At 46.2% G+C, this 24,740-nt stretch overlaps 1 protein-coding gene across 8 annotated transcripts in view; it reads right to left on the reverse strand.

The window, feature by feature from the left end:
- SNTG1 (syntrophin gamma 1) overlaps positions 1-24,740 on the reverse strand; it is a 318,816-nt gene that overhangs the window by 245,420 nt on the left and 48,656 nt on the right. For 4 of the 8 annotated variants that reach the window (XM_066626308.1, XM_066626310.1, XM_066626307.1 and 1 more), the window contains exon 2: positions 1,262-1,352. The exons of the other annotated variants lie outside the window; for them this stretch is intronic. The gene's annotated coding sequence lies outside the window, so the exon portion shown is untranslated. The remainder of the gene's footprint in view (positions 1-1,261; positions 1,353-24,740) is intronic. 8 annotated transcript variants of the gene reach the window in all.

Genomic DNA, 24,740 nt, shown 5'->3' on the forward strand with positions numbered 1-24,740 from the left:
ACAAAAGAAAATATTTCTTTACTCAGCGTGTGGTTGGTCTGTGGAACTCCTTGCCACAGGATGTGGTGATGGCGCCTGGCCTGGACGCCGTTAAAAGGGGATTGGATAAGTTTCTGGAGCAAAAATCCATTACGGGTTACAAGCCATGATGTGCATGTGCAACCACCTGATTTTAGAAATGGGCTATGTCAGAATACCAGTTGCAAGGGAGGGCACCAGAATGAGGTCTCTTGTTATCTGGTGTGCTCCCTGGGGCATTTGGTGGGCTACTGTGAGATACAGGAAGCTGGAATAGATGGGCCTATGGCCTGATCCAGTGGGGCTGTTCTTATGTGTTTTTTTTAATGTTTGGGGTAAGGAAACAAATGTTCTCTTACCCTGTGTAGCAGCCAGGTGGCCCCAATGGATCTCTTCAGATTTGTGCCCACTACTGAGCAGGTGCAGAATTGAGGAGCTCCAAGTTGGGTTTCCCAGCATGGAAGTGGAGTCAGGATATGGCAGCAGAGTCTGCCGCTGTTTCTGCCTCCCTCCCAGGCTCGCTCATCCTCTCCCCCGGCAAAGTTCAGCCCCCTCCCCACCCTCCCCCACCACAAAAAGGCCTGCCACCAGCTGGCAATAGTACTTACTGCCGAGAGCTCTCAGCGTTCTTCCTTCAGTGCCATGGCCCCGCTCCAACTGCCACTGGGCCCAGCACCGATGGTGTGCCAGTACAGCTGGTGCAGAAGTGCCTTATGGCACTTTTCATGACATTTGGGCCAGTGGCGGCAGCAGGGCGCCAACACCAGTACCACACCCCACAGGATTGGACCCTCAAGCAGAAGAAAGATCTGTGCATGTTCCAGTATCCTCATCCGGCCCTCCTCTGCCCAATGCAAGATACATTCAGTTTGGTGAAAACAGCCATGCAGCAGAAGTCAGGTCTAGAACTACTGAAAATGTTAATCTGTAGCTACCTAGTGCCACACTAAAAAATTTAAACCATTCAAATTTAATATGATAAGGGAACATGCAAAACTGTTGTCACTCATTGCAATAGCTGCTGCTGGTGGAGTGGCACTGCATACACCTGTACAGTTCACTAGATCTAATGTGTGTGTCCTAAGTATAAATTAATACAGGCATGCAGCACTGCAAAACACAACCACCCACAACACAAAGGTTCTGAAATATCAGCAGGGTTAGGAACATACTCTTTGTTTTACATGCCAAGATATATTGCAATTCTGTTTCATGCCGAGTCTGTGTAAACAAAAATAATTACCAAAGATCAAGCAAGCATACAACGTAGCTTGTTAATGTTCACATCTCCCCGGTACCAGCATGTTTTTTATAAATGTCTTTCTGGAAAAAAACTAAAAAAAAAAAAAAGGTTCCAAATTACTTCAAAAACGAGAAAACATGCTGCATCCACACTTTCCCCATGAAAATGACAATATCACCATGGAGAGGAGGAAAGTGGTGTAAATCTATAAGGCAAAATTGACATGTCATAGGTAGGCAGCCTTCAGCCTGCTGAGTGTTCCAGGTCAATGCAGGCTTTTTCCCCTAGGAAAGTCCTCCCCCTCCCCTCGCAAAACATTGGGAGAGGGAATTTGGACAGCCATCCTCATCAGAAGCCCAAAGTTGCCATCCTTAAGGATTTCAGGCCTGACTGGGGAGAGAAAAGGAAAGTCAGCTTTGTATTGATGTATTCAATTAAACCAAGGTAGTTTATGTCCCAACACCCTGTTGAAAAGCAGACTGAAAATATGAACAGTTAATCAGTCTCATCCCCAAAATCTGCAGCTGGGACGTCACTCACTAGTCATATTGCTCCCAAAAAGGGATGTTCGGCACAGAGCGGTAGTCATTCGAATCAGAGGAATGTAGGGATAAAGCTGTATGCTGAAAAAGCTCAGAAAACTATTGATAAGAAGGAATGAAGAAAAAAAAAACTTGTTGAGGGAGGGGGTTAGAAGCAGCTCGTACTGGAGAAGTATTGGAAACGGCTGCAAAGACTATCGGTCTATCCAGACTTCCCAGCCTTGCAGTTTCCTTCGGACTTCATAACAGATTGCTGCTGTTATCAAAAACAGGCAACAATTTGTGCCTGTGCCTTCACCAACAGCCATCATGGTTTTCCAGACACATTGCCAGGGCACAGATAATAAGCAAGGAAATTTGCACAATTTGCTTTGTTTTCATGCAACAAACCAATGAAATAATAAAGGAGCTAGTCCTGTAGCACTGGAGCCTACAGGACTTGATCACAGGAGATACTATACGAGATAGAAAAAGCAAATTTGACCAGAACATTCTCACATTATTTAAATATTTTTATTTCACTTTCCTGTCCCATCAAGCGTATTTTTAAATGCTTAAAAACAGACTCTTCAAAGAAGGCTGCCAGTAATGTGAAATTCAGCTTTAATCTAGCTACGCAGAGATGTGGAATTGCACTGAGGCAGAACACATTCCTTTTTTTAAAAGATCATGAAGGGACTTATAGCATCATCAAATCCTGCTTTCAGCACAATGAAAGCCATGATTTCTGCCCAACTAGGGAAGACAGTGCCTAGACTACACTATTAATGTCTGATTTAAACACTGCTATAAAGGGGCATAAAAGAATGGACTGGCCTCCCTCCACAACAGCTCATTAGTAAGACTGCTGCACAGAGCAGAAGTCGCCATGAAACGGCAGGAAGCAGCATTCCTCAGTGGCAGGGGTCAGCCAGTTTCAAACTGCACAGCTTTCTCTGTTGAAACCAATATAGCGATTGCATTACATATCACATTGCAATGGCCAATTTAGAATATCATATGTGTGACGAAGCATACATTCAATGGTTCAGAAGCAGAAACTTTAGGAAGCAGTGGGCAGCCTAGGATATTTGAGTTGTTTGCCAGATATATTGCATGGACACTTTCGATCCTAAGCAAATTAACTCAGAAATAAATCTGATACTGTTCAATAGGATTTACTCCCAGGAAAGAGTTCCTAGGATTGTAGTCTTTGTTTCACCTTGGAACTAGTGCCTGTCTCATTCTGAAATAAATCTGTGACCAAAACAATATTGCTGCTACCGCTCACCTGACTCATTTTGGATTGGCAGCTCTGTCTTTCAGTCCCTTGAATGAATCTTCTTACTGCTCCAGACTTTAACAGAGTAGCCCTGCTCCAGCTTCTTTCACCATGTCCAATTTTTGCTACAACTGGGCCACCAATGTATATGACAGGGGTGTCCAAACCTTTTGGCAGGAGGGCCACATTGTGTCAGGGGCCGGGGAAAAAAAGAGTCAATTTAAATTTCAAATTTGAATAAATTTACATAAATGAATAAATTGGAGATGGAACTTATATGAATGAATGAAGGTCTTGCGATCACTCATGGCCTATAAAAGGACTTGCACAAAGCAAGGCCAGCCTTTCCTTTGCTGGACGTGAAACAACAAGAAGTGCCCTCATCCCACAGCTCACATGAGAGGTCGAACGGTTGGCTGTCACACTGAGAGCAGTTGCGTCGGGCCAGCGCGGGCTCCAGCAAGTCTCCGGAGGGCCAGAACTCATTGGAGACTGGGGGCTCCCAGCGGGCCGGATTGGGAGTCCTCAAAGGCTACAAGTAGCCCCAGGACCAGGGTTTGGGCATCCCTGGTATATGCCATGCTGTATTGTAACTCAATACAAGTGTCAAGTTGTAACTCTACATGAGCGTGAATTTGAGAACCATGGATAAGTGAAATCACAGATATGGGACCCCCCCCCATTAGAATGTTCTGTTCTCAGTGATTAAGGTAACCAATTGTTCTCCCAGTTGTACTGCCATTGTTTTAATTTGAAAAGAAACTCTATATTTTCCTCTTCATCTTTTAAAAACAACTAGCTTAAAACATAAGTCATTTCCTTCAATCTTTGGTCACAGAATATTACTACCAGATTTTTTTTTTCATGCTTCAAAATTGAAGATAGCACCCTTGAAGATGCCTTATAACTGCAGAGTAAAACAATATTGTAACTTTCCAAGGACCAAATTTCACCTTTTTTGAGTTAAAATTGCCTGTTGCCAAGGGCCAATTTGCACATTCATATCCATCTGATCACCCATCATTCAGTGACTTTTCATTTGATGGCTTCTAGCTAAATGTGTGCACTCCTCCATTGAAAAGTGTTGCATTTGGATGACATGAAAGTTTTGCTTTATGCGGATTGATCTGTGAAAGCTATTTGAGAATTACAGTCATTGAGTTCTCATCTTGCCCTAACTTGTTTGTTTTCAATGGCAAATGTAGCAAGTATCTTGGTGTGTCACCTTTGTTGTTGACTGTAGCAGTTCTATTTTCTCAGCAAAGTCTCATTAACAGCACATTCTTTCACACTTCTCCTACTTGTTTCTGACAATTAAGCCCCAGAGTTCATTTCATTTATTCAAGAGAATGTGTAATCCATAAGTTTACTCTAAACTATGTACCCTATGTCCTTATATCAAGCACCAACATCATATACATTTGCTACTGATAAGCAAACACCACATGTGGAATTAGTGGGGGTGCAATCTTAATCTTACATGCTGACAGAAATCACGTCACACAGAATGCTAAATGCTTGCAGCGGGTTTCCAACACATGTATTCAGAACAAAAACACTGGTCCCATCTTTACACATACACAATTTTATAGGGAAGGTACATTTCTGCAGGAAAGCATCTTATGTGAAAGGGCCTAGGCAAGACCCAAATGCGAGTTCTGTTTGTTGAGTGAGATCAGGTTCATGATTACCAGACCAGCCTCTCAACCCCGGATTCCTGGTCAAATGGAAGAGTTTGTGCACATATGGCTGCATGCACATTAAGCAGTACTGGTGCTATATTGCAGGGGGTCTGCAGGCAAAGGCCTGTACAAGCCCCCTGCCCCATGGTATCTCCTACCTTCCTCCACATGGCACTGACAGAAGAATCCTTTTCGAAGCAATAGTAAACATGCTTTTTGAATCTTTTCTCAGACTTGACTTTTTTCCTCTGATCTTTTTGTGTGTTGCATGTATGTTGCTGATTTTAGCAAACACGTAACACAGGTTTTGCATGTGGACAGAGGTGTGCATGGGATAGATAAGTAACTTGGCCAAAGAGCCTCACAGATGAAACACAGTGCAGATAAGATCACCAATGGAATGGTAGACATACCCAAAGGAATGAAGTGACAGATAGCATCTAGGGAAGAATCTAACAAAGAACAAAAATGAGAATAAGAACAACCCAATACTAACTAAATCCCCACAGGGCAATGCAGCAGCAATGATACGGCTACTGCTGTAACCTGTTGGGGTTTTTTGGCTACTGGAGGTCTCTTCAGGGTAAGAGGACATTTGCCTCCTTGACCCAGGTTAAGCCCCAGCAGCTGCTATGGGTCAACTCGCTCCCATCACCAACCCATTATTCCTACCCACTGATCTGTTCAACCCCTACCTGCCTCACTCCTCCTGCACAAGCTTACTTTCTCCAGCAAGTATCCATGAGTTTGCCAGCAGGCAGGAGGCTACTCAAGCCTCCCCACCAGCAGGCCTGCTGTGCTTGTCCGTGGAGGCTGCTTTGTGGCTGCCATAAAACAACATCTGCCAGTGCAACACTAATTACACCGGTAGGTGAGGGGTTAGGATTGGGCAAAAATCTTTGGCCTGCTAGAAAGAGAAGTACCACATCACCTGTACCTGAGAATCTGTGTGTCACCTGACTTTGTGGCCTCCTATGGTTCAGTTTGAGTGGCCACCTATCAATGGTAAGTATGCTTGTGCAAATATGAATGAGATACAGAGTGTGGAAGTAATTACGTTTAAGCAATGAGAGTTACATGCAAAGTGAATTTAAATGATGTACTAGTATTCAGAGTCTTATTTTACCTCTCATGATCCTGCAGGTCAATCAGATTTATAACAGCATATGGGGCACTACTAATGTTACCAGAATTAAGAGTTCAGGGGTTGGGTCAGCTGGGGAGGGTGCCCTCCAATGGACAGGGAGCTTGAGGCAGGTCAACTTTGACCAAGTGTGTGTATAAACCCCTTCCACTGAACATGTGCAGATTAGGCAGTGGGCACAATCCCACTCTCCCTCCCACAAATCAATCTCCCCTCCTCCCTCCCAGTCTATTGGTATAGGTGGGCCTCTATATATGCAGATTCCATATCCGTAGATCCCCAGGTCCAGTTATCCATGGATCGGGCCTGCTGGAACCCCCCCCCCACACACACACACACACCCTCAAAAGGTGAAGGGAACAGAGCTCCGAGTTCAGCAGAGGCTGTAGACATCCATTCGCTGCCTAGAGCACAAAATACTGCAGAAACAACCTATGGAACACCTTCCTTTACTGGACATACTTGAGATAATGCTTCTCATATCCCCTTGGACTTTTTCAGGAGCACAGATTCACACATATACTATTCTCGGTAATGGCTGCAGTGCTTGGATACTGGAAGACCATTAAGAATATCTATTTTTATTTATTTTTCACATTTTTAGACTGCCCTTCCTCCAAGGAGCTCAACATGGTGTAGCTAGTTCCTCCCCTCTTTTTGCCCTCACAACCCTGTGAGATACATAAGGGTGAGAGGGAGAGAGGGCCCAAGTCATCCAGGAAGCTTCATGGCTGAATGGAAATTTGAACCTGATGCTTCAGGTCTAACTCCCAAAGCACTACACCATAGTGGCTCTCAGTTCTCATAATATGAGTTACTGAATCTTCACCATTTGTTCTGTCTCAGTGAAGCCTGGATATCAGGTTAAATTCACCTATTGGCCTGTTTGCTTGCTTATTTAGCAAAGCCTGAGAGCCGCAGCTGTTGTTTTCTGTAAGCAGTGCCTAGTGCAGGGGTCTCCAAACTTTTTGGCCAGAGGGCCGCATCAAATATCTGGTGTGGTGTTGAGGGCCGGAAAAACAATTTAAATATAAAATTTAAATAAATAAATTAGAGATGGAGCTTAGATGAGTGAATAAATGAATGAATGGGCTCATTCATTCAACCTCTCTGGCCCTCAGAACACCCTCCAGACACAATCAGAGCACAATTCTGGTCATGTTCAGTTGAGTGGGCCAGAGGCTTTCATGGGAAAAGAGGTTGGCCGCGGGTCGGAAAGAGGCTTGCTGTGGGTCACATCTGGCCCCTGGGCCAGGGTTTGGAGACCCCTGGCCTAGTGCAAGCTTAGTGCATAGTTTAGATAAATCCCAGAGGGGAAAGGCCCATCTGCGTTAGAAAGACATTATAGGATTTCCTTGTATCCTAAGGTTCCAGCGGCTTGTAGTTATAAAATCCTCAGAAACAACCTTTGGATTTCACCAGTGGACAAGACATTGTATAGAAATAAAAATGACCAAGTTTAGACAACACTAAACCATGGTTCAGAGCTAAGTAAGTGATGCTCATACAAACACAAGCTTGCACACTCCCCTCCTCATTGATAAGCAAAAATAAAAAAAAGTAAATAAGAACAAAAGTTGTTCATTTCACTTTAGAACAAACCATAGTACAGGTGGAGTCTCGGTATCCAGGAAGGATCCATTCCTGGACCACAGGTAATGAAATTTGTAGGTTTTGATCCACACTGAATGCGACCAGAATCTTGTTCTGGTCATGCTAGGAGCCTTTCTGAGGACTGTAGAGGCATGCCACCTGAAGCACTTTAAAGGGCACTTCCAGTTTTCACTAAAAACCATAGAGGCCACGTATGGCCTCAACAGGCCTCAGATAGGTTCCTAGATGCCACTGGACAGCATATCCTGTAAAGTCCGGGAACTCAGGTCCAGCTTCCACCACAGGTTTCGAACCTGTGGTTAGTTAAAACTACAGATTCCAAATCCATGCTTAGGAAGTCTGGACCTGTACTATGTTTTGATCTTTGTTTTAGAGAAATAAGGTTTGAACAAACCACAGTTACCCAGGTTCATGTATAACACAGCCCTGCAGTTTATTCTCAAGTGGAAGCAAAGCCTTCATTCTCTTCCTCTTGAGTATGTGAGAGGAGGAGAGGACAAGCCTATAGCTTACTGAAGTTTGTTCATATAGTAAACGCCTGAACTGAGACAATTAGTGGGTAATTTTGGATTAAATTAACATGGCACAAGGGTTAGCATAACTAGACCAAACACTTTTTGACATTTCCATGTATCCACTAGCATAGCTAAGGGATGGCGGGAGGATATAGGGCCCAGAGTAATTCACCTAAGGAATGTGTAGCTGAGGATACCTTAAAAAGTCACTGTACCACCCATCCACCCCCCCACCCCCGCCTGAAGATTTCAGGGATTAAACCTGGGAAACATGAACTTTACCACTGAGGCCCAGCCCTTCTGTAATACTGAAGCACAGAGCACTGAACAAATGCAGTTCACACCAGTGAAGGAGATAGTCCTCTTGACTGTTCACAAGAAAACATTTCATTTCAATGGTTTCCTTCCTGTGCTGTTGGCACACAAGGGATCAGTGATGTTTTAGCTTGCCAATAGTCTTCTCAAGAAAGATTTGTTTGTGTTTCATATATCTTTCTTCCATGATAAATATTCGACACTGACAAGCGATACATTTATTGAACCAAAATTTCATTCAAGCATCACATTCACTTTTAAACTCTGCTGAGATCTTCAAGAAAATGTCAAAAACTATACTGAACAGAAACACATAGGAAGCCTTCTATAGTGCTTCCAAGAGATTTGAAACAAAAGAAAAAAGATAACACTTCTAAAAATGTAATAAATCTTGGTTGGGGGATACTGCAGAGTTTAAGTATTTCACCTGAACTTTGAAGCCAAGGTTCACAGTTTTTGTTTCACAAATGATTTGTTTGCAACACACATTAGGTAAACAGCTAATCCAATTTCAGTGTCAATAGGCTTACCTAATGATGCTGAAAAATCCATCCGCCTCTCCATTTGTTCAAGGGTTAGATGCATTTTTACTTTTAGCTTTTTTAAATTGCTGTAGGAGCACCAAAACAGCAAAAAAAAAAAATAAATCTAAATACTATTATGTTGAATGCAAAATATTAATTATGCTTTGTTAAATTGAAAAAAAATTAATTGCAAAAATTAAATTGAAAATACAGCTTGTTTGCTTACTCACAGTAGCAAAAGCACAGATGTGTTTCACATACAGAAACCCCTTGTAATGGCGGGGGGAGGGGCTCCCATATCTGCGGTTTTACTTATCCATGGTTCTCAAATTCACACTCATGACCTACACCTCTCTTTCTTTGCAAACAGAAGCTGACAGCTGAACGCTAGACTCATAGTTGCTAGAGGAACACTAGAGGAGGCAACAATGAGAATGCTAAGTGGAGTCTAGCATTTTCACTGTCTGCTTCCTCTGCTGTCCGCTTCCAAATGTGAAAACAGAAAATACATTTGTTTGTCTATTGGTTGCAATGCAAACAATAGTGATACTGATAGCAAATGAACATGTTCCAAAAACCTTGGGGATAGATCCTTTGGGGAGCATACCTCTTCAGAAAAAAACCTCTACACACCACAGAACTAGCATGCAATGGAGAAGATGGAGCTAGGACCTTTGTCTGAAATATATGTTAGTATATAGCAGTGGTTCCCAACCTTTTGGAGCCCATGGACCACCGAGGCAAAAATTGGAATTGTCATGGACCATATGCAACCCCTGCACATTAAAAGCACAACTAAATTTGGTAGTCCATGGGGGAGCACACAGTGAGACACTGGAAGTGCCAGCTGCAGTTATGGGCACACTGTCTTCACCATCTCTAATGGTCCATGGGGAAGTATATCCTGAGCAACCATTCCCCATGGCCTACCAGAGAGCGCAGAAGATCTCCTATAACCACAGCCAACATTTCAGTGGTTCGTGGGGCAGCACTGGCTTGGTGAGGCATTGGAAGTGATGGAAGATGATCATCTTTTTTTCTCCTGAAACCCCGTGGATCACTTCTCAGGGTCTCACAAACCACCTGTGGTCTATGGACCATAGGTTGGGAACTGATACGTGCAGAACTTGGGCTCAGCTGACTGCTGTAACTTGGCCTGGTAGGATCGTGGCTGTGCCTTTCATGACCCAATAGACAGTCTGTCTGAGTTGTCTCAGCCAATAGTTACAAAGTTTTGTCTGAGCCAATGGGCTCACTGTTGAGGAAAGTGAACTGAGTATAACCTTGTAACAAGCCCTTGAGAGTTGGAGGACCAAAAGGAAAACTGTTGCATTGGAGAGACAGAAGGAGGACTGGGAGGGGCTGAGCAGGAGGCTTGAGTGCCATGTGCAAAAAGGCTGTAGTACCATCAAAAGAAAGTTAGAGGGCTACTGTGTGCAGAGCCACTGAGGCTATAAAAGGGGCTGCACCAGTACAGAGAGCTCAGAAACCACCAGGGAAGAACTGCAGAGAGGAGCTTCAAGACCAGACTCTGCAGGACGAGAGACCAAGCCACAGAGCTGCTGTAAGGAGCGTCTGCAGAGAAGGAGCTGGAAGAGCAAGCTGCAGAGACCTCCAAGGAAGAGAAGCTGCGAGGAATGAGCTGGGAGAGACCAAGCTGCAGAGTGGAGCTGAAACCTGAGCTCTTTGGAAGAGCTGAGGAGAGACCTGCTGGAAGGAGCCCTTGGGAGAGCCTCTGAGAACCAAACAACCACCCAGCCTTTGTCTGGTTTGCCTCAAGTCCTGCTGCCTTGTGCCTGCCTGCCTCAGGTCCTCAGGGAATTTGGAACAAGGTCATTTTGATTTGTTTGGTTCAGATTCCATTCCTCCTAATAAAAAGCCTTAAACTTAGCTTGGTGTGAGCAGTCTCTTTCAATCCTGCATAACAGAACCAATGGTATATAGGGAAGCATTAAAACCCCAGGAGCATTATACTACAAGGGAAGGGTTTCTTTTTTTTCTGAGCACGTAGATCAGGTCTTGATAGTTAATGATACAGCCAAAATCAGAAACTGTCTCCTGGCTCAATTCTGGTACTTTATGGACCAAAAATGAACATACGGGTGTGATGTAACAACAGCTGCCTCAGTGCAACATCACTTATTAACTTCATTCTCAAAGTCAGATCTGTTGACAAAAATATTTGAAATCCGACTGCTGGAAATAGTTCAAATACAAAAATAGGGTAGAAGGGGTCACATATAGTCATTACAAGGCACTTTAGACTCTGCAAAACTTGACTGAAAATCTTTAAATCACATGACCAGTATTGAAAACTGTCTTCATTCAGGATGCGCCCCCTCTTCAGTACCAATTACACACAAGAATCTCATTTTCTCTCTTATGCCAGCTGTGAAAACAGAAAAGATTTCTAAACCTGAAAAACATCTTCAAACAGCTAAATCAGCCAGCAGGCTGCCATTTCTTTCCTCTGCCACGACCTCACACTTCCAGTTTCAGCCTAATCTCCCACTAGCTCTTGACCCAACATAATCACTGCCTCTTCATCACTCCTCCAATAAAAGCTTCCACATCTCCCTCACTCGCCCTCCATAGACATGGTTTGCTTCTTCTTTGGTTCCCTATTCTGACCCCAGTTTCACAGTTCGAGCTCCCACATTTCTGCTCCCAGGCTTCAATCTTACCTTGTAATGGAAGGGAAAGAGAACAGATGCATTTTTTGTCCAGCTGCCTCAAAGAAGCACTTCAAAACCTTAGAGACTCTGTAGGATTCCCGAGCCACTTCCTACAATACAGACCAGCAGGCATTGAGATCTGATAGTATATGGTTGTTATGACTATCTGTATGCCTTTCCAACATGAGGTGGGAGGGGCTATCTTACATTTCAGTATACATGTGCAGCCTATTTAGCCACAGATTTTTTATCTGTGGATTTGTCTCAACTCGAATGGGGTAGGGGTACTGAAAGTCACACACACCTTTGCCTCCTTTGCCCTGTGCTGGCCTCTTGCTCCATTTCCAGGCAGCCCAAAACACTGCAAAAAAGCTCTGCCTCGCCCAGGCAGGGAATAGCCATGGAAGAGGTTTCCCTTGCAAAGGAACAGTAACATTCCTGGAGCCCCTGAGCCAGCAAAGAGGCTGAAGAGGGGGGCAGAAAACCCTGTGTAACCAGAACACGTGCAGCAAGGTGGAGCTCACACTCACAGGTGTGGTAGCAACAGAGGGGATTGCTTTAAAAAACCCAGGGAGTGTTTGCTGAATTCCCCCCCTCCCATGATGCAGGCAATCACCGACACAAGCAAGCCTTCCCACCAAGCAAAGCGTGAGATATAGCTTATGATCCTCTCCACACTTTCTTGGGAGTAAGCCCCATTGACTACAATGGGGCTTACTTCTGAGTAGAAACGCATAGGGCTGGACTCTGAAAAGCTCAGCATCCCACCTGTGAAAGAAGCAGGACAGCTGGCAACGGGGAGGGCTCAGGAGAGGGAGGCAGGAGGGGGAGGAGAGGGGATTGATTAAAAAAAACCCAAGGAGTGTTTGCTGAATTCCCAGAGTGTCAATGCACACTCCTGGGAGCCTGCTGCAGCCTCTGGTAAGTAGCAGTAAGCCCCTGCGCCCCTCCAAAGTGACATGTTCCTGGAGATTGCTTCGCTGCCTCCCCCTCTCCCCAAGAACTTACAGCAGAGCTCAAACCTCCCTGAGAGTTTGAGAACTGCTGAGTTATGTCTAAGCTGTGCAAGCGCAGCAGCATGTATGCAAGCCTATCTCGCTATCAGAACCCTCTGAAAATCTGCTTGGGGGGGCAGTAGCATTTGGGACTTTTGTCTATATGGTTTCCAGAGATTATACATACACGCATGCACACAGAAAGAGAGAGTCTCCTGCACAACATTCCATGTTCCCAATCTGCAGGAACAAACTTTTTGAAGCTGATTGCACCCAGCCTACTTACAAGACAGCCTTTATGGTTCCTTGAAAACCATATTTGTTAAAGTATTTTCTGGACTATCTAAGGTATGATTAAGAGCTGTTGTGATTAAATATTTTACCATGATGCTTACACAGAGCAGAATTGTGCAACTTTAACCAGAGATAATGGAAACGATGAAACACACAAGAATGCTATATCCCTATTGAAGTGCTGTGGTGAATGTCTGAATTTGCTTTACACGGACAGTCTCAAGCCATATTCTCTGTACATCTTCCAATGGAACAGACCTTTAAATTATACTTATTTTTATCTATTTGTTTCTTTTTTACTAGAGAAGGTTCTGAAGACTTGGCACCAGAAATACCATTAGCATGAGAAACCAAGTAAGCAACATGGTTGAAAATTAATCGATTAAAATGCAATAAGTAGAGCAAGCAAGGACAGCAGATAGGTATGACTTTCCAAGAGATTATCTGTAACTGGAAATGAGTAATTAATATAAATGAAACAGTGCAGTCAAAATGGGGAGAGAAAACAGTTTGAGAAAAGCAGTCAAGGCAGTTAGAGGGATATGTTCTCAAATCTTCAACAGTGCGGGTAGCTATGAAATGGAACATTCAGGAATTTTGTAGTTCTAACCTCACCTCTGCCATGAGCTCACTAGGTAATCGTCAGCAAATGTAATGGGGCTTGAGAGGGTAGTGACAGGAGTGGGGGTGAGCAGATCAGGCCAAGGGGCAGGATCCAGCAAAGCTGGTGTGTGCTGTATTCTATCCCCCTTCATGAGCCTGATCTGCCAACATAGACTTGCACCAGCAATTTAGCGGGCACGTGACCAAGTAGACCTATAGTGGCATCTGGGGCTTTCCCTGGAGCAAGGGGATGAATTATTTTCCTTATCTGGAGGAGACCTCCTGACTACAAAATTCCCCTTCAGGATACAGCACAAGCCCCTCCAGCCTCTGTGCATCAGCCAAGGGGATTTCAATAGGATTGGGCTGTCACTCTCACACAAAGACTAGCTCCTGCTCACACAACAGAGACAGGGGTGTGATTTTCAGCACATCCTCTCCTTTCTCTACAATTCTGTTCCTGAGACTTGTAGGACCCCAGATCTGATCCAGAAGGATGTGGGGTGACGGTGAAATCACAAAAAAATCATACCCTGCTCTTCTTGGTCCAAGCAGGCAATGGTGTTCACAATCATGCATTTGGCTATAACCCAGTAATACTTACTGGCTTTACAGACAATAATTTGTATTATCTTGTAAAGCACTTTGCACACTCATAAAGCACTACACAAATGTGAGGTATTATTGATATTAGATGCCAAGCTGTTTTTCTTCACACTTCTGTTATTTCATGTTTCAAATGCAAAGTCTTTTTAAGATCTGAGAACTGTAGAAGGTCAACTATGGATTTAAACATTAACTATGCACTAAAATTAACTATGATTTATAAAGTCTTCTGACAGAAGATGATGAATGGGAAGCAAGCAGCTGATTTCTGAATACCTTTCCAATGAAGATAAACATTTGCAAACATCTGCTTATGTGAGCTGCCCCCAAATGTGGCAGAACTGTAGAGGTGGGAAAATTAAAAAAAAAAAGAAAAAAAGAAATTTATGAGGCATTTCCACTCTAGAAGCAGATTTTCATGTTATACCAGCCAGCCATATGCCAGCTGTTGGGAAAGGCTTCTTCTTAGAAGCAGCTCCAACCTATAAAGCTCAACTTATAGATCTATAAATCACAGAGTATCTCCATGCCACAAATCCATGTGTGGTGTCTCAAGGTGATGCAGGGATGTACATATCGGGCATTTCATGGAGCAGACCATGTTTAGCCACTGCAATATGGAACCATTTTCCCCTGGGAATAGATGTGCCACTTTCAGCAGAGTACCAGCCCACTTTGTGTATCCCACAACTTTACATGAAATCTACTCATGGAATACTACAGTTGGAAGTAACCCTGGAGGTCATCTAGTCCAACCCCATGCTCAGTGCAGTCAACTACAGCAACCCTGACAGACGCCAATCCAACCTTTGTTAGAAAACCTCCACTGAGGGAGAGTCCTGCACAAGGCAGATTGTTTCAGTGCAGGGCATCACTTACAGCCCTATCATATCCCTCACCATGCTAGAGCATGCAGTCATGCCAACGGAGCATGCATTGCATGCTACGGTGGGTGGAGGGGGCACCAGAAGGCCAACAAGGGCAGGGTAACCAGATGTCATAACCACAAAAGAGGACAAGGCACCCCAAAATGTAGGGCATTCACGAAAACGTAGGACATGACAACATAAAACCTAAAAACACTCGTATATTGATTTCATGTGGTTAATGTAAACACTATATTACTTTTTAAATTTAAAACTATATTACTTATAATTTATTACATATAACTTATTAAATACAAGAGGGATGTGTGCTGCCTGCAGGGGCCAGCTCAAAGGGAAAATGAGGACATTTAAGTTCTTTTCCAGGACACAAGGCTAAAAAAAAACAAAGTGGACATATCCTGGGAAAGAGGATGTCTGGTAAAATAAAAACATACCCCTCAGTAGACCTTCTGGTGGCCTATGCGTTTCCTCAGACCTATGCCAGCTATGAGGCTAGCATGAGGAGTGGAAGGGCAGGGCAGGCTGGAAAATGGGGGATAAGATCCCATGCGTGTGACAGCACTGAGATCCACCCCAACCAGCCCACTTTCCATTCCCTGCACTAAACTTCCCCCTCCCTGCCCATGCTCTACCCTTTTCCTACTTACCTGGGTCACTGGGGGCTGGTAACTCCTGGGGGCTGGGGATAAGAATAGGCCCTCAGTTTGGCTGTACTTGTCATAAGAAGCGACTAAACAGCCACCGGGTAGATGGGACTCGTTAGCCTGGGAAGGCAGCTCATCTGAGAGAAGGAAAACTCTGATCCTAAACCTCCACTGCCTTGTGGCTATATCCAGTTATGGAAAAGGCTTCAGGAGTCAACCTCAAGGCAAAATCCGGAGCCGGAATCCCTGAGGCAGTTCATGGCTGAACACAGTCACGTTCTGGCAACTCCTGTGATGCTGCTGGAACCAACTGTATTGGCTTCTGCCTTTCCATTGGACCATTTCAGCGACGTGGAGAGGGGGGATTTGCTGCATGGGTAACAGTCTATCCTCCATATCTACTTTACCCAGGCTTCGCGCACTGGAGAGGACACTCTGTTCCAGAACCACTATTCAGAGCACGATACCATAGTCTTCCGAGACTGAAGGATGCCAGCTGGGTCACTGTGGTTGAACTGGACTGCACGGCAGCAGGCACGCAGAGCCACTAACTCTTCATGTTGTCTGACAGGGTTGTGCCATTTTCAGTGGTGCCACTTCATTTATGACAGTGGAACACAAGTTTCGCTGTTACAAATGAAATATAGGATTGGGCCACTATAATTAGGAAATGTTTTCCCACATCTAGTCTAAATCAATTTCCCTGTAATTGCAGTTTGCAAGTTGTATGAACTGCAGACTAACTAAGCCTGGAGTATACCTGAAATTTCAAGAATTTTAGGACACTGTGGTGCTTAGTTTTACACTGTTCTTCCACATCAGGGCTCCCAAGACAACAGCTTGCACTGCAGACCACAACTGGTCTACCATTTTGACCAGCCCATTGATCCCACTAGCAGTAGAATTAGGTGTTCCATGCCACTCCATCCCCTCTGAGACAGAGAGAGAGAGAGAGAGAGAGAGAGAGAGAGAGAGAGAGAGAGAGAGAGAGAAGCCCTGAAGCTGCAAATATTTACAAATTTTTTCTCTTATTGTGAAAATTCTTACATATATACACACAATATGTACATTATTTTCTGATGGAAGTTTGGGAAACCCTGATCTATATGAACATTTTAATCAACTTCCAAGAATTTATGCAAACACCTATTTTTTGTGTGCGTTTCAAACAATCTCCTTTTTTCCATTCATTTGTCACAATCTGCGAACGTGCCTTTGTCACATACCGAACAAGTAAATTTCAAATCAAAAGTACTATTGCTTTTTATCCTTTTGGTTCTGCCACTAGTAGAGTATAATCCTTACAAAAACATTCAAGATAAAATTGCTTACAGGAAGCTTATGGATAATGAGGCTTTAGGCTGATTTTAATCTATAAAGTTTCACCAGCAGCTGGAGTCACATTGAACTGCAATTGGATTATGCATTAATTTTGAAAAGTGCAGCGTTCCAGTCCATGAGTGTTAATAAATTGTAGAATGGTTTCATTTATTTATTTTTGAATTATAGCCTGGGTTTCTTCTTTTCAGCCAGAACCCAAGGTGGACTTTTAGCAAGCAGAAGCTTTTTCTTTTTTTTAAGTATGTGCAACTGTGGAAAAGTGGCTCCATTCTCCAAAATAATTGGGTCTCTGTAGGGTCACCTCTTGTGCCAACAGTGCCTACAGTGAACAGCAAGCTAGAAGGGCAAACTACTAAGCAGGCAGGCAATAAACAATTCTCAGTGCACTACATCATTGTGAAGTGACTGCACGCCCCAAAGTTCTCCAGATACATTTACACATGCATTCTCTGTTGCCCTTGAGCAGCAGTTCCCAAACTTATCCTAGTCATGATACACTTCTTTCACGAAGCCCTGTTATGGTGGAACAGTGTCATGGGAGGATGAGATGGCCACCAGCACACCTCTGAGATTGCATGAGATCTCACAAAAATTGCAAGATCTCTGTCTAGCCAAGATGGTGGAGGCCAGGAGAGCAGAGAAGAAAAGGCCACAGGGGACATCCTGTGGCACCCCTGTGAGTTCATCCCAGGGCACCATGGTGCACAGTTTGGGAACTGCCTTAGGGTCTGGACAGGCACACTGTGGGCCAAATCTCATTCCAAGAAGCAACACCAACTACTATTCTGGGAAAGATCTTCATCTGCTGCCACAAAACTGCAAATGAGAAATGCGGCAGGGCCTGAAGAACTAGAACCTGCCCCAGCATACCACTGTCCAACACATTGGCTTGGATGAAAGATCTGAGAAACCTCTCGGCCAGCCTAGCCAATTCCTCTTTCAGCAGCCTCAGATGATGGTTAACAGGAGAACGTCTCCCTCCGCTGCCATCAAATATCTGGACAGACATTTTGCTAGTTAATGTTTACTAGCATAACCAGAGAGCCAGCTAAAATGTAACTTTAGAGCAGGGGTGCTCACACTTTTTTAGCTCGAGAGCTACTTTGAAACTCAGCAAGGGCCGGAGATCTACCAGAGTTTTTTTACAATGTTCGCGCCATCATAACATATAACATTTATGTGTACAATGTATGTTGGTGTACCTTGCATAACCGCATGAGCCAATATTGCACAACACAACATAATTAACTATAAGCATTTTTTGTAATTACTTGAGTTTACTTTGATGTCTTGCACTGAAGTGAATCAGCCAAGGATGCATAGTCAGACAGTAGCTGCTGACAGCCAGCCTCAAGCACACTTCCAAACGTTCATCAGTCATGGTGGAACGGTACTTGGACTTAATGATCTTCATGTAGGAAAAGGCTGACTCACATAAATAAGTGGAGCCCTTCCTGCCTCAGGTGCTCTTATATCCCTGAGGGCCCTATTGCCTTCAAGTGGCTGCAGCTGTGCAGCACACTCTGCTGGATGCCCAAGCCTTACCCTTAAAGGGGCCACTGCTGACACCACGTCTACCTCCTCACCGGATCTTCCTCGATACCAATACAAGTGGGGGGGGGGAGCAGATCTCTATACAGACCAGTGCAAAAACAGGGGAAAGCTGTGGGGGAGGGAAGATCTCTATATAGACATCACAGCAAGACCAGTGCAAAACCCCTTGCACACAGAACCAACTGATGGAAGTTGGGGGGGGGCAGATCTCCATACATACCAGTGCAAAAGCAGGGGAAAGGTGTGGGGGAGAGAAGATCTCTGTATAGACATCACAGCAAGACCAGTGCAAAACCCCTTGCACACAGAACCAACAGATGGAAGTGGGGGGGGGGCAGATCTCCATACATACCAGTGCAAAAGCAGGGGAAAGGTGTGGGGGAGGGAAGATCTCTGTATAGACATCACAGCAAGACCAGTGCAAAACCCCTTGCACACAGAACCAACAGATGGAAGTTGGGGGGGGGCAGATCTCCATACATACCAGTGCAAAAGCAGGGGAAAGGTGTGGGGGAGGGAAGATCTCTGTATAGACATCACAGCAAGACCAGTGCAAAACCCCTTGCACACAGAACCAACAGATGGAAGTTGGGGGGGGCAGATCTCCATACATACCAGTGCAAAAGCAGGGGAAAGGTGTGGGGGAGGGAAGATCTCTGTATAGACATCACAGCAAGACCAGTGCAAAACCCCTTGCACACAGAACCAACTGATGGAAGTTGGGGGGGGGCAGATCTCCATACATACCAGTGCAAAAGCAGGGGAAAGGTGTGGGGGAGGGAAGATCTCTGTATAGACATCACAGCAAGACCAGTGCAAAACCCCTTGCACACAGAACCAACAGATGGAAGTGGGGGGAGGGCAGATCTCCATACGTACCAGTGCAAAAGCAGGGGAAAGGTGTGGGGGAGGGAAGATCTCTGTATAGACATCACAGCAAGACCAGTGCAAAAACCCTTGCACACAGAACCAACTGATGGAAGTTGGGGGGGGGGGCAGATCTCCATACATACCAGTGCAAAAGCAGGGGAAAGGTGTGGGGGAGGGAAGATCTCTGTATAGACATCACAGCAAGACCAGTGCAAAACCCCTTGCACACAGAACCAACAGATGGAAGTTGGGGGGGGGGGCAGATCTCCATACATACCAGTGCAAAAGCAGGGGAAAGGTGTGGGGGAGGGAAGATCTCTGTATAGACATCACAGCAAGACCAGTGCAAAACCCCTTGCACACAGAACCAACTGATGGAAGTTGGGGGGGGCAGATCTCCATACATATCAGTGCAAAAGCAGGGGAAAGGTGTGGGGGAGGGAAGATCTCTGTATAGACATCACAGCAAGACCAGTGCAAAACCCCTTGCACACAGAACCAACAGATGGAAGTTGGGGGGGGGGCAGATCTCCATACATACCAGTGCAAAAACAGGGGAAAGCTGTGGGGGAGGGAAGATCTCTGTATAGACATCACAGCAAGACCAGTGCAAAAACCCTTGCACACAGAACCAACAGATGGAAGTTGGGGGGGCAGATCTCCATACATACCAGTGCAAAAGCAGGGGAAAGGTGTGGGGGAGGGAAGATCTCTGTATAGACATCACAGCAAGACCAGTGCAAAAACCCTTGCACACAGAACCAACAGATGGAAGTTGGGGGGGCAGATCTCCATACATACCAGTGCAAAAGCAGGGGAAAGGTGTGGGGGAGGGAAGATCTCTGTATAGACATCACAGCAAGACCAGTGCAAAACCCCTTGCACACAGAACCAACTGATGGAAGTTGGGGGGGGCGGCAGATCTCCATACATACCAGTGCAAAAGCAGGGGAAAGCTGTGGGGGAGGGAAGATCTCTGTATAGACATCACAGCAAGACCAGTGCAAAACCCCTTGCACACAGAACCAACAGATGGAAGTTGGGGGGGGGCAGATCTCCATACATACCAGTGCAAAAACAGGGGAAAGCTGTGGGGGAGGGAAGATCTCTGTATAGACATCACAGCAAGACCAGTGCAAAAACCCTTGCACACAGAACCAACAGATGGAAGTTGGGGGGGCAGATCTCCATACATACCAGTGCAAAAGCAGGGGAAAGGTGTGGGGGAGGGAAGATCTCTGTATAGACATCACAGCAAGACCAGTGCAAAACCCCTTGCACACAGAACCAACAGATGGAAGTTGGGGGGGCAGATCTCCATACATACCAGTGCAAAAGCAGGGGAAAGGTGTGGGGGAGGGAAGATCTCTGTATAGACATCACAGCAAGACCAGTGCAAAACCCCTTGCACACAGAACCAACTGATGGAAGTTGGGGGGGGGCAGATCTCCATACATACCAGTGCAAAAACAGGGGAAAGCTGTGGGGGAGGGAAGATCTCTGTATAGACATCACAGCAAGACCAGTGCAAAACCCCTTGCACACAGAACCAACAGATGGAAGTTGGGGGGGGGGCAGATCTCCATACATACCAGTGCAAAAGCAGGGGAAAGGTGTGGGGGAGGGAAGATCTCTGTATAGACATCACAGCAAGACCAGTGCAAAACCCCTTGCACACAGAACCAACTGATGGAAGTTGGGGGGGGGGCAGATCTCCATACATACCAGTGCAAAAGCAGGGGAAAGGTGTGGGGGAGGGAAGATCTCTGTATAGACATCACAGCAAGACCAGTGCAAAACCCCTTGCACACAGAACCAACAGATGGAAGTTGGGGGGGCAGATCTCCATACATACCAGTGCAAAAGCAGGGGAAAGGTGTGGGGGAGGGAAGATCTCTGTATAGACATCACAGCAAGACCAGTGCAAAACCCCTTGCACACAGAACCAACAGATGGAAGTTGGGGGGGCAGATCTCCATACATACCGGTGCAAAAGCAGGGGAAAGGTGTGGGGGAGGGAAGATCTCTGTATAGACATCACAGCAAGACCAGTGCAAAACCCCTTGCACACAGAACCAACTGATGGAAGTTGGGGGGGGGGACAGATCTCCATACATACCAGTGCAAAAGCAGGGGAAAGGTGTGGGGGAGGGAAGATCTCTGTATAGACATCACAGCAAGACCAGTGCAAAACCCCTTGCACACAGAACCAACAGATGGAAGTTGGGGGGGCAGATCTCCATACATACCGGTGCAAAAGCAGGGGAAAGGTGTGGGGGAGGGAAGATCTCTGTATAGACATCACAGCAAGACCAGTGCAAAACCCCTTGCACACAGAACCAACAGATGGAAGTTGGGGGGGGGGCAGATCTCCATACATACCAGTGCAAAAGCAGGGGAAAGGTGTGGGGGAGGGAAGATCTCTGTATAGACATCACAGCAAGACCAGTGCAAAACCCCTTGCACACAGAACCAACAGATGGAAGTTGGGGGGGCAGATCTCCATACATACCGGTGCAAAAGCAGGGGAAAGGTGTGGGGGAGGGAAGATCTCTGTATAGACATCACAGCAAGACCAGTGCAAAACCCCTTGCACACAGAACCAACAGATGGAAGTTGGGGGGGGGGGCAGATCTCCATACATACCAGTGCAAAAGCAGGGGAAAGGTGTGGGGGAGGGAAGATCTCTGTATAGACATCACAGCAAGACCAGTGCAAAACCCCTTGCACACAGAACCAACAGATGGAAGTTGGGGGGGGGGGCAGATCTCCATACATACCAGTGCAAAAGCAGGGGAAAGGTGTGGGGGAGGGAAGATCTCTGTATAGACATCACAGCAAGACCAGTGCAAAACCCCTTGCACACAGAACCAACTGATGGAAGTTGGGGGGGGGGCAGATCTCCATACATACCAGTGCAAAAGCAGGGGAAAGGTGTGGGGGAGGGAAGATCTCTGTATAGACATCACAGCAAGACCAGTGCAAAACCCCTTGCACACAGAACCAACAGATGGAAGTTGGGGGGGCAGATCTCCATACATACCAGTGCAAAAGCAGGGGAAAGGTGTGGGGGAGGGAAGATCTCTGTATAGACATCACAGCAAGACCAGTGCAAAACCCCTTGCACACAGAACCAACAGATGGAAGTTGGGGGGGCAGATCTCCATACATACCGGTGCAAAAGCAGGGGAAAGGTGTGGGGGAGGGAAGATCTCTGTATAGACATCACAGCAAGACCAGTGCAAAACCCCTTGCACACAGAACCAACTGATGGAAGTTGGGGGGGGGGACAGATCTCCATACATACCAGTGCAAAAGCAGGGGAAAGGTGTGGGGGAGGGAAGATCTCTGTATAGACATCACAGCAAGACCAGTGCAAAACCCCTTGCACACAGAACCAACAGATGGAAGTTGGGGGGGCAGATCTCCATACATACCGGTGCAAAAGCAGGGGAAAGGTGTGGGGGAGGGAAGATCTCTGTATAGACATCACAGCAAGACCAGTGCAAAACCCCTTGCACACAGAACCAACAGATGGAAGTTGGGGGGGGGGCAGATCTCCATACATACCAGTGCAAAAGCAGGGGAAAGGTGTGGGGGAGGGAAGATCTCTGTATAGACATCACAGCAAGACCAGTGCAAAACCCCTTGCACACAGAACCAACAGATGGAAGTTGGGGGGGCAGATCTCCATACATACCGGTGCAAAAGCAGGGGAAAGGTGTGGGGGAGGGAAGATCTCTGTATAGACATCACAGCAAGACCAGTGCAAAACCCCTTGCACACAGAACCAACAGATGGAAGTTGGGGGGGGGGGGCAGATCTCCATACATACCAGTGCAAAAGCAGGGGAAAGGTGTGGGGGAGGGAAGATCTCTGTATAGACATCACAGCAAGACCAGTGCAAAACCCCTTGCACACAGAACCAACTGATGGAAGTTGGGGGGGGCAGATCTCCATACATACCTGTGCAAAAGCAGGGGAAAGGTGTGGGGGAGGGAAGATCTCTGTATAGACATCACAGCAAGACCAGTGCAAAACCCCTTGCACACAGAACCAACTGATGGAAGTTGGGGGGGGGGCAGATCTCCATACATACCAGTGCAAAAGCAGGGGAAAGGTGTGGGGGAGGGAAGATCTCTGTATAGACATCACAGCAAGACCAGTGCAAAACCCCTTGCACACAGAACCAACAGATGGAAGTTGGGGGGGCAGATCTCCATACATACCAGTGCAAAAGCAGGGGAAAGGTGTGGGGGAGGGAAGATCTCTGTATAGACATCACAGCAAGACCAGTGCAAAACCCCTTGCACACAGAACCAACAGATGGAAGTTGGGGGGGGGCAGATCTCCATACATACCAGTGCAAAAGCAGGGGAAAGCTGTGGGGGAGGGAAGATCTCTGTATAGACATCACAGCAAGACCAGTGCAAAACCCCTTGCACACAGAACCAACTGATGGAAGTTGGGGGGGGGGGCAGATCTCCATACATACCAGTGCAAAAGCAGGGGAAAGCTGTGGGGGAGGGAAGATCTCTGTATAGACATCACAGCAAGACCAGTGCAAAACCCCTTGCACACAGAACCAACAGATGGAAGTTGGGGGGGGGCAGATCTCCATACATACCAGTGCAAAAACAGGGGAAAGCTGTGGGGGAGGGAAGATCTCTGTATAGACATCACAGCAAGACCAGTGCAAAACCCCTTGCACACAGAACCAACTGATGGAAGTTGGGGGGGGGCAGATCTCCATACATACCAGTGCAAAAGCAGGGGAAAGCTGTGGGGGAGGGAAGATCTCTGTATAGACATCACAGCAAGACCAGTGCAAAACCCCTTGCACACAGAACCAACAGATGGAAGTTGGGGGGGCAGATCTCCATACATACCAGTGCAAAAACAGGGGAAAGCTGTGGGGGAGGGAAGATCTCTGTATAGACATCACAGCAAGACCAGTGCAAAACCCCTTGCACACAGAACCAACAGATGGAAGTTGGGGGGGGGCAGATCTCCATACATACCAGTGCAAAAGCAGGGGAAAGGTGTGGGGGAGGGAAGATCTCTGTATAGACATCACAGCAAGACCAGTGCAAAACCCCTTGCACACAGAACCAACTGATGGAAGTTGGGGGGGGCAGATCTCCATACATACCAGTGCAAAAACAGGGGAAAGGTAAGTCAGCCCCAGTAAAGTCAATGGGGCTCACTCCCAGGGATGCGTGGATGGGAGAGAAGCCTGCCAGTGGCTCCTCTCCCAGGGAGGAGCCTGGCAGGTGTTCACTCCCTGGGCTCCCTGGACTCACTCCCTAGGCTCGCTCCCTGGGCTCTCTGGGCTCACTCCCTAGGCTCGCTCCCTGGGCTCACTCCCTTTGCTCCCTGGACTCACTCCCTGGGCTCACTCCCTTTGCTCCCT

Source organism: Tiliqua scincoides, chromosome 4 (genome assembly GCF_035046505.1).
Source record: "Tiliqua scincoides isolate rTilSci1 chromosome 4, rTilSci1.hap2, whole genome shotgun sequence".
NCBI classification, from domain to species: domain Eukaryota; kingdom Metazoa; phylum Chordata; class Lepidosauria; order Squamata; family Scincidae; genus Tiliqua; species Tiliqua scincoides.